Here is a 9,750-nt window from a genome sequence, read left to right on the forward strand (position 1 = left end):
TGTAGGGGCCCATTCCATATGCGCACGGGATGTATAGGGGCCCATTCCATAGCACTGATGTGTACACGGGATGTATAGGGGCCCATTCCATAGCACTGATGTGTACACGGGATGTATAGGGGCCCATTCCATAGCACTGATGTGTACACGGGATGTATAGGGGCCCATTCCATAGCACTGATGTGTACACGGGATGTGTAGGGGCCCATTCCATAGCACTGATGTGTACACGGGATGTGTAGGGGCCCATTCCATATGTGCACGGGATGTATAGGGGCCCATTCCATAGCACCGATGTGTACACAGGATGTATAGGGGCCCATTCCATATGTGCACGGGATGTATAGGGGCCCATTCCATAGCACCGAGGTGTGCACGGGATGTATAGGGGCCCATTCCATAGCACTGAGGTGTACACGGGATGTGTAGGGGCCCATTCCATATGTGCACGGGATGTATAGGGGCCCATTCCATAGCACCGATGTGTACACGAGAGGTATAGGGGCCCTTTCCATAGCACCGATGTGTACACGGGATGTATAGGGGCCCATTCCATAGCACTGATGTGTACACGGGATGTATAGGGGCCCATTCCATAGCACCGATGTGTGCACGGGATGTATAGGGGCCCATTCCATAGCACCGATGTGTACACGGGATGTATAGGGGCCCATTCCATAGCACCGAGGTGTGCACGGGATGTATAGGGGCCCATTCCATAGCACCGAGGTGTGCACGGGATGTATAGGGGCCCATTCCATAGCACTGATGTGTGCACGGGATGTATAGGGGCCCATTCCATAGCACCGATGTGTGCACGGGATGTATAGGGGCCCATTCCATATGTGCACGGGATGTATAGGGGCCCATTCCATAGCACCGAGGTGTGCACGGGATGTATAGGGGCCCATTCCATATGTGCACGGGATGTATAGGGGCCCATTCCATAGCACAGAGGTGTGCACGGGATGTATAGGGGCCCATTCCATATGTGCACGGGATGTATAGGGGCCCATTCCATAGCACCGAGGTGTGCACGGGATGTATAGGGGCCCATTCCATATGTGCACGGGATGTATAGGGGCCCATTCCATAGCACCGAGGTGTGCACGGGATGTATAGGGGCCCATTCCATAGCACTGAGGTGTACACGGGATGTGTAGGGGCCCATTCCATATGTGCACGGGATGTATAGGGGCCCATTCCATAGCACCGATGTGTACACGGGATGTATAGGGGCCCTTTCCATAGCACCGATGTGTACACGGGATGTATAGGGGCCCATTCCATAGCACCGATGTGTACACGGGATGTATAGGGGCCCATTCCATAGCACCGATGTGTGCACGGGATGTATAGGGGCCCATTCCATAGCACTGATGTGTACACGGGATGTATAGGGGCCCATTCCATAGCACCGATGTGTGCACGGGATGTATAGGGGCCCATTCCATAGCACTGATGTGTACACGGGATGTATAGGGGCTCATTCCATAGCACTGATGTGTACACGGGATGTATAGGGCCCATTCCATATGTGCACGGGATGTATAGGGGCCCATTCCATAGCACCGAGGTGTGCACGGGATGTATAGGGGCCCATTCCATAGCACTGAGGTGTACACGGGATGTGTAGGGGCCCATTCCATATGTGCACGGGATGTATAGGGGCCCATTCCATAGCACCGATGTGTGCACGGGATGTATAGGGGCCCATTCCATAGCAGCGATGTGCGCACGGGATGTATAGGGGCCCATTACATAGCACCGAGGTGCGCACGGGATGTATAGGGGCCCATTCCATAGCACCGAGGTGCGCACGGGATGTATAGGGCCCCATTCCATGGCACCGATGTGCGCACGGGATGTATAGGGCCCCATTCCATGGCACCGATGTGCGCACGGGATGTATAGGGCCCCATTCCATGGCACCGATGTGCGCACGGGATGTATAGGGGCCCATTCCATGGCACCGATGTGCGCACGGGATGTATAGGGCCCCATTCCATGGCACCGATGTGCGCACGGGATGTATAGGGGCCCATTCCATAGCACCGAGGTGCGCACGGGATGTATAGGGGCCCATTCCATAGCACCGAGGTGCACACGGGATGTATAGGGGCCCATTCCATAGCACCGAGGTGCGCACGGGATGTATAGGGGCCCATTCCATAGCACCGAAGTGCGCACGGGATGTATAGGGGCCCATTCCATAGCACCGATGTGCGCACGGGATGTATAGGGCCCCATTCCATAGCACCGATGTGCGCACGGGATGTATAGGGGCCCATTCCATAGCACTGATGTGCGCACGGGATGTATAGGGCCCCATTCCATGGCACCGATGTGCGCACGGTATGTTTAGGGGCCCATTTATCATTGTACATTTGTGGCTTAGGGGCCTTATGGCCTCCGATGATGAAGTATTGATCTCGCTGAGAGGGATAGATTACATCGGAGCAATTCCTGATGGTGCCCGTGAGGGGATAACTGCTCCAAAAAAAGCTGCTGTCCCCTCGGTTAGTATTGCAGCTGCGTTACTTACCTCCTCCCCGTTTACCCGGCTGTGCATGCGTGATGTGAGATCACACAGGCGCAGTGGAGGTAGTGCGGATCCCTCTTTGCATCTGCGGAACTCCTTCCCATAGGAAGGAACGAGGCAACGAGAGCAAGCGCCATCTGAAGATGGCGCTTATTCTCGGCAGCAGACTCCGAAAACTTTACGTTTTAGAAGTTTGCTAAATACCAAGGGGGTCCTATCGGACCCCTGATGATGAATGGCCCGGTAACTTAGATATGTGGAAACTAGCGTCTCTGCATGGTTACCGGGCCATTTATCGTTTGAATAGGCCCCTTTATCCCTGAAAACACCCATTTTCCATCAGATGTATGACAGAAGGAATGTAGTAGATATCTCCGCTACCCCCATTGCCACCGGCAGCCTCATCTCCCCTATGGGGGATCTCATGCTGCCAGATTTACCAACTTTGGGCTGAAGATGGCGTTAGCCCATTGTAACCAATGGGCTACACAATGCAAAACCTACCAGGAGAGGGTCAGTTAGCGGCAGCAGCACTGTAGGCACATCGCAGGTATGGGCTCTATAAGGAGCCTGCGTCCATGCGTGTGCTGGATGATACATTACAGCGATATGGCCACATCTTGCAATGCGATCATTAATAAATGACCCCCATAGTCCTAATGCTGACATGTGAAATGCTCTCATTCTGCAGACAGCTTAGGGTGGGTACACACTACAACGACGGGCAAGGGTTCCAATCGTGGGGAAGAATTCCCTTCGTCCTGGACCATCCGTGATTGCCTGAACACACTGTGCAATATATCTCATTCCGTCCTTCATTAAACTGCACCACCTGGTACATGATATCTTCTGATTGGCCAACCAAAAGATATTGCGTTCAACCTGCAGGAGTGCGCAATTGTCCATACACGCTGTATGAACTGCACGATTTGTGGTTCCAATTTGCCTGGAAACGTAACCTTGCGCACATATTTTTGTAGTGTGGCGTCCCTCCCCGCAATGTCACCCGGTGCGGGGAGGGATGTTTTGAGCGACATTGTGAGGAAGCCAGCACTGCAACACAAGGCAGTCAGCAACCCCCTTCCCCCGTAATATTAAGAACAGGACCATCTAAAGATTACCTGTCCAACTAGTTGATTGGTTGGAATGAAAATCTGGTAACGTATGATAGTAAATGACAATCAGCAATTTGCTCCCAAACGCTGGAAAATGGACAAAAACTGTTGTTTGAACAAATAGTTTAGATCAAACATTTAACAAACTTGTCTGACGCCATTTTCATCTGTTTTCTGGCATTTAGGAGCAAATTGCTGATCATCAGTTACTCCCATACGTTACCAGATTTTCATTCCAACCAATCAGCTAGTTGGCTGGTTGGACAGATAATCTTTAGATGTGTGGCCAGCTTAAATGTATTAGAGGCACCTGTGTACCTGCTCGTTACTGAAAATATCTAATCAGCCAATCATGTGGCAGCAACTCCATGTATAAAAGCACACAGCCAATCACGTGGCAGCACCTCCATGTATATAAGCACACAGCCAATCACGTGGCAGCACCTCCATGTATAAAAGCACACAGCCAATCACGTGGCAGCACCTCCATGTATAAAAGCACACAGCCAATCACGTGGCAGCACCTCCATGTATAAAAGCACACAGCCAATCACGTGGCAGCACCTCCATGTATATAAGCACACAGCCAATCACGTGGCAGCACCTCCATGTATATAAGCACACAGCCAATCACGTGGCAGCACCTCCATGTATATAAGCACACAGCCAATCACGTGGCAGCACCTCCATGTATATAAGCACACAGCCAATCACGTGGCAGCACCTCCATGTATAAAAGTACACAGCCAATCACGTGGCAGCACCTCCATGTATATAAGCACACAGCCAATGCTGGTGCTGAGACCATGGGAATGGGGTAGATGTGTTGGAAGTAACGTTGTCTGTGGAATAATTGTTGGCAGCAGATGGGGTGGTTGTGTATATCAGACACAGCTGATCTCCTGGCATTATAATCCACAGCAGTCCCTAGACATTCCAGCTAATGCTGCACATGATACAAAGCTTCCAGCGAGCGGCAGTTCTGTGGGTGAGAGCGGCAGTTCTGTGGGTGAGAGCGGCAGTTCTGTGGGTGAGAGCGGCCTGTTAATGAGAGAGGATGGCCAGCCTGGTTCTAGGTGACAGTGACTCAGATATCTGTGTGTTACATCACTGGTGACCGCACAGCCCGTCATTCCATATAATGGATGGATCTTGTCAGCTGAGAGCAGGAAGAGGCTGCAGTGGGCACAGACTCACCAAAGCTGGCCAGGTAACATCCAAACCAAGCATCTATGACACGTGTATGTAGTGATCCATCTGTCACACCTCCCTTACATCAGGTATAGCGCTGGTACATATGTGCACCCATAGTGACAATGGATAGTGATAACTGTATAGTGTCAGCCAATCCTGTATGTAGTGATCCATCTGTCACACCTCCCTTACATCAGGTATAGCGCTGGTACATATGTGCACCCATAGTGACAATGTATAGTGATAACTGTATAGTGTCAGCCAATCCTGTATGTAGTGATCCATCTGTCAGACCTCCCTTACATCAGGTATAGCGCTGGTACATATGTGCACCCATAGTGACAATGGATAGTGATAACTGTATAGTGTCAGCCAATCCTGTATGTAGTGATCCATCTGTCACACCTCCCTTACATCAAGTATAGCGCTGGTACATATGTGCACCCATAGTGACAATGGATAGTGATAACTGTATAGTGTCAGCCAATCCTGTATGTAGTGATCCATCTGTCACACCTCCCTTACATCAAGTATAGCGCTGGTACATATGTGCACCCATAGTGACAATGGATAGTGATAACTGAATAGTGTCAGCCAATCCTGTATGTAGTGATCCATCTGTCACACCTCCCTTACATCAAGTATAGCGCTGGTACATATGTGCACCCATAGTGACAATGGATAGTGATAACTGTATAGTGTCAGCCAATCCTGTATGTAGTGATCCATCTGTCACACCTCCCTTACATCAGGTATAGCGCTGGTACATATGTGCACCCATAGTGACAATGGATAGTGATAACTGTATAGCGTCAGCCAATCCTGTATGTAGTGATCCATCTGTCACACCTCCCTTACATCAGGTATAGCGCTGGTACATATGTGCACTCATAGTGACAATGGATAGTGATAACTGTATAGCGTCAGCCAATCCTGTATGTAGTGATCCATCTGTCACACCTCCCTTACATCAGGTATAGCGCTGGTACATATGTGCACCCATAGTGACAATGGATAGTGATAACTGTATAGCGTCAGCCAATCCTGTATGTAGTGATCCATCTGTCACACCTCCCTTACATCAGGTATAGCGCTGGTACATATGTGCACTCATAGTGACAATGGATAGTGATAACTGTATAGTGTCAGCCAATCCTGTATGTAGTGATCCATCTGTTACACCTCCCTTACATCAGGTATAGCGCTGGTACATATGTGCACCCATAGTGACAATGGATAGTGATAACTGTATAGTGTCAGCCAATCCTGTATGTAGTGATCCATCTGTCACACCTCCCTTACATCAAGTATAGCGCTGGTACATATGTGCACCCATAGTGACAATGTATAGTGATAACTGTATAGCGTCAGCCAATCCTGTATGTAGTGATCCATCTGTCAGACCTCCCTTACATCAGGTATAGCGCTGGTACATATGTGCACCCATAGTGACAATGTATAGTGATAACTGTATAGCGTCAGCCAATCCTGTATGTAGTGATCCATCTGTCACACCTCCCTTACATCAGGTATAGCGCTGGTACATATGTGCACTCATAGTGACAATGGATAGTGATAACTGTATAGTGTCAGCCAATCCTGTATGTAGTGATCCATCTGTCAGACCTCCCTTACATCAGGTATAGCGCTGGTACATATGTGCACCCATAGTGACAATGTATAGTGATAACTGTATAGCGTCAGCCAATCCTGTATGTAGTGATCCATCTGTCACACCTCCCTTACATCAGGTATAGCGCTGGTACATATGTGCACCCATAGTGACAATGTATAGTGATAACTGTATAGCGTCAGCCAATCCTGTATGTAGTGATCCATCTGTCAGACCTCCCTTACATCAGGTATAGCGCTGGTACATATGTGCACCCATAGTGACAATGTATAGTGATAACTGTATAGCGTCAGCCAATCCTGTATGTAGTGATCCATCTGTCAGACCTCCCTTACATCAGGTATAGCGCTGGTACATATGTGCACCCATAGTGACAATGGATAGTGATAACTGTATAGTGTCAGCCAATCCTGTATGTAGTGATCCATCTGTCAGACCTCCCTTACATCAGGTATAGCGCTGGTACATATGTGCACCCATAGTGACAATGTATAGTGATAACTGTATAGCGTCAGCCAATCCTGTATGTAGTGATCCATCTGTCAGACCTCCCTTACATCAGGTATAGCGCTGGTACATATGTGCACTCATAGTGACAATGTATAGTGATAACTGTATAGCGTCAGCCAATCCTGTATGTAGTGATCCATCTGTCAGACCTCCCTTACATCAGGTATAGCGCTGGTACATATGTGCACCCATAGTGACAATGTATAGTGATAACTGTATAGCGTCAGCCAATCCTGTATGTAGTGATCCATCTGTCAGACCTCCCTTACATCAGGTATAGCGCTGGTACATATGTGCACCCATAGTGACAATGTATAGTGATAACTGTATAGCGTCAGCCAATCCTGTATGTAGTGATCCATCTGTCAGACCTCCCTTACATCAGGTATAGCGCTGGTACATATGTGCACCCATAGTGACAATGTATAGTGATAACTGTATAGCGTCAGCCAATCCTGTATGTAGTGATCCATCTGTCAGACCTCCCTTACATCAGGTATAGCGCTGGTACATATGTGCACCCATAGTGACAATGGATAGTGATAACTGTATAGTGTCAGCCAATCCTGTATGTAGTGATCCATCTGTCAGACCTCCCTTACATCAGGTATAGCGCTGGTACATATGTGCACCCATAGTGACAATGTATAGTGATAACTGTATAGCGTCAGCCAATCCTGTATGTAGTGATCCATCTGTCAGACCTCCCTTACATCAGGTATAGCGCTGGTACATATGTGCACCCATAGTGACAATGGATAGTGATAACTGTATAGCGTCAGCCAATCCTGTATGTAGTGATCCATCTGTCAGACCTCCCTTACATCAGGTATAGCGCTGGTACATATGTGCACCCATAGTGACAATGGATAGTGATAACTGTATAGCGTCAGCCAATCCTGTATGTAGTGATCCATCTGTCAGACCTCCCTTACATCAGGTATAGCGCTGGTACATATGTGCACCCATAGTGACAATGTATAGTGATAACTGTATAGCGTCAGCCAATCCTGTATGTAGTGATCCATCTGTCAGACCTCCCTTACATCAGGTATAGCGCTGGTACATATGTGCACCCATAGTGACAATGTATAGTGATAACTGTATAGCGTCAGCCAATCCTGTATGTAGTGATCCATCTGTCAGACCTCCCTTACATCAGGTATAGCGCTGGTACATATGTGCACCCATAGTGACAATGGATAGTGATAACTGTATAGCGTCAGCCAATCCTGTATGTAGTGATCCATCTGTCAGACCTCCCTTACATCAGGTATAGCGCTGGTACATATGTGCACCCATAGTGACAATGGATAGTGATAACTGTATAGCGTCAGCCAATCCTGTATGTAGTGATCCATCTGTCACACCTCCCTTACATCAGGTATAGCGCTGGTACATATGTGCACCCATAGTGACAATGGATAGTGATAACTGTATAGCGTCAGCCAATCCTGTATGTAGTGATCCATCTGTCACACCTCCCTTACATCAGGTATAGCGCTGGTACATATGTGCACCCATAGTGACAATGGATAGTGATAACTGTATAGCGTCAGCCAATCCTGTATGTAGTGATCCATCTGTCAGACCTCCCTTACATCAGGTATAGCGCTGGTACATATGTGCACCCATAGTGACAATGTATAGTGATAACTGTATAGCGTCAGCCAATCCTGTATGTAGTGATCCATCTGTCACACCTCCCTTACATCAGGTATAGCGCTGGTACATATGTGCACTCATAGTGACAATGTATAGTGATAACTGTATAGCGTCAGCCAATCCTGTATGTAGTGATCCATCTGTCAGACCTCCCTTACATCAGGTATAGCGCTGGTACATATGTGCACCCATAGTGACAATGGATAGTGATAACTGTATAGCGTCAGCCAATCCTGTATGTAGTGATCCATCTGTCAGACCTCCCTTACATCAGGTATAGCGCTGGTACATATGTGCACCCATAGTGACAATGTATAGTGATAACTGTATAGCGTCAGCCAATCCTGTATGTAGTGATCCATCTGTCACACCTCCCTTACATCAGGTATAGCGCTGGTACATATGTGCACTCATAGTGACAATGTATAGTGATAACTGTATAGCGTCAGCCAATCCTGTATGTAGTGATCCATCTGTCAGACCTCCCTTACATCAGGTATAGCGCTGGTACATATGTGCACCCATAGTGACAATGGATAGTGATAACTGTATAGTGTCAGCCAATCCTGTATGTAGTGATCCATCTGTCACACCTCCCTTACATCAGGTATAGCGCTGGTACATATGTGCACCCATAGTGACAATGGATAGTGATAACTGTATAGTGTCAGCCAATCCTGTATGTAGTGATCCATCTGTCACACCTCCCTTACATCAGGTATAGCGCTGGTACATATGTGCACCCATAGTGACAATGGATAGTGATAACTGTATAGCGTCAGCCAATCCTGTATGTAGTGATCCATCTGTCACACCTCCCTTACATCAGGTATAGCGCTGGTACATATGTGCACCCATAGTGACAATGGATAGTGATAACTGTATAGCGTCAGCCAATCCTGTATGTAGTGATCCATCTGTCAGACCTCCCTTACATCAGGTATAGCGCTGGTACATATGTGCACCCATAGTGACAATGTATAGTGATAACTGTATAGCGTCAGCCAATCCTGTATGTAGTGATCCATCTGTCACACCTCCCTTACATCAGGTATAGCGCTGGTACATATGTGCACTCATAGTGACAATGT

The sequence above is a fragment of the Taudactylus pleione genome, unplaced genomic scaffold, assembly GCF_031769625.1.
Source record: "Taudactylus pleione unplaced genomic scaffold, aTauple2 ptg000694l, whole genome shotgun sequence".
NCBI lineage: Eukaryota > Metazoa > Chordata > Amphibia > Anura > Myobatrachidae > Taudactylus > Taudactylus pleione.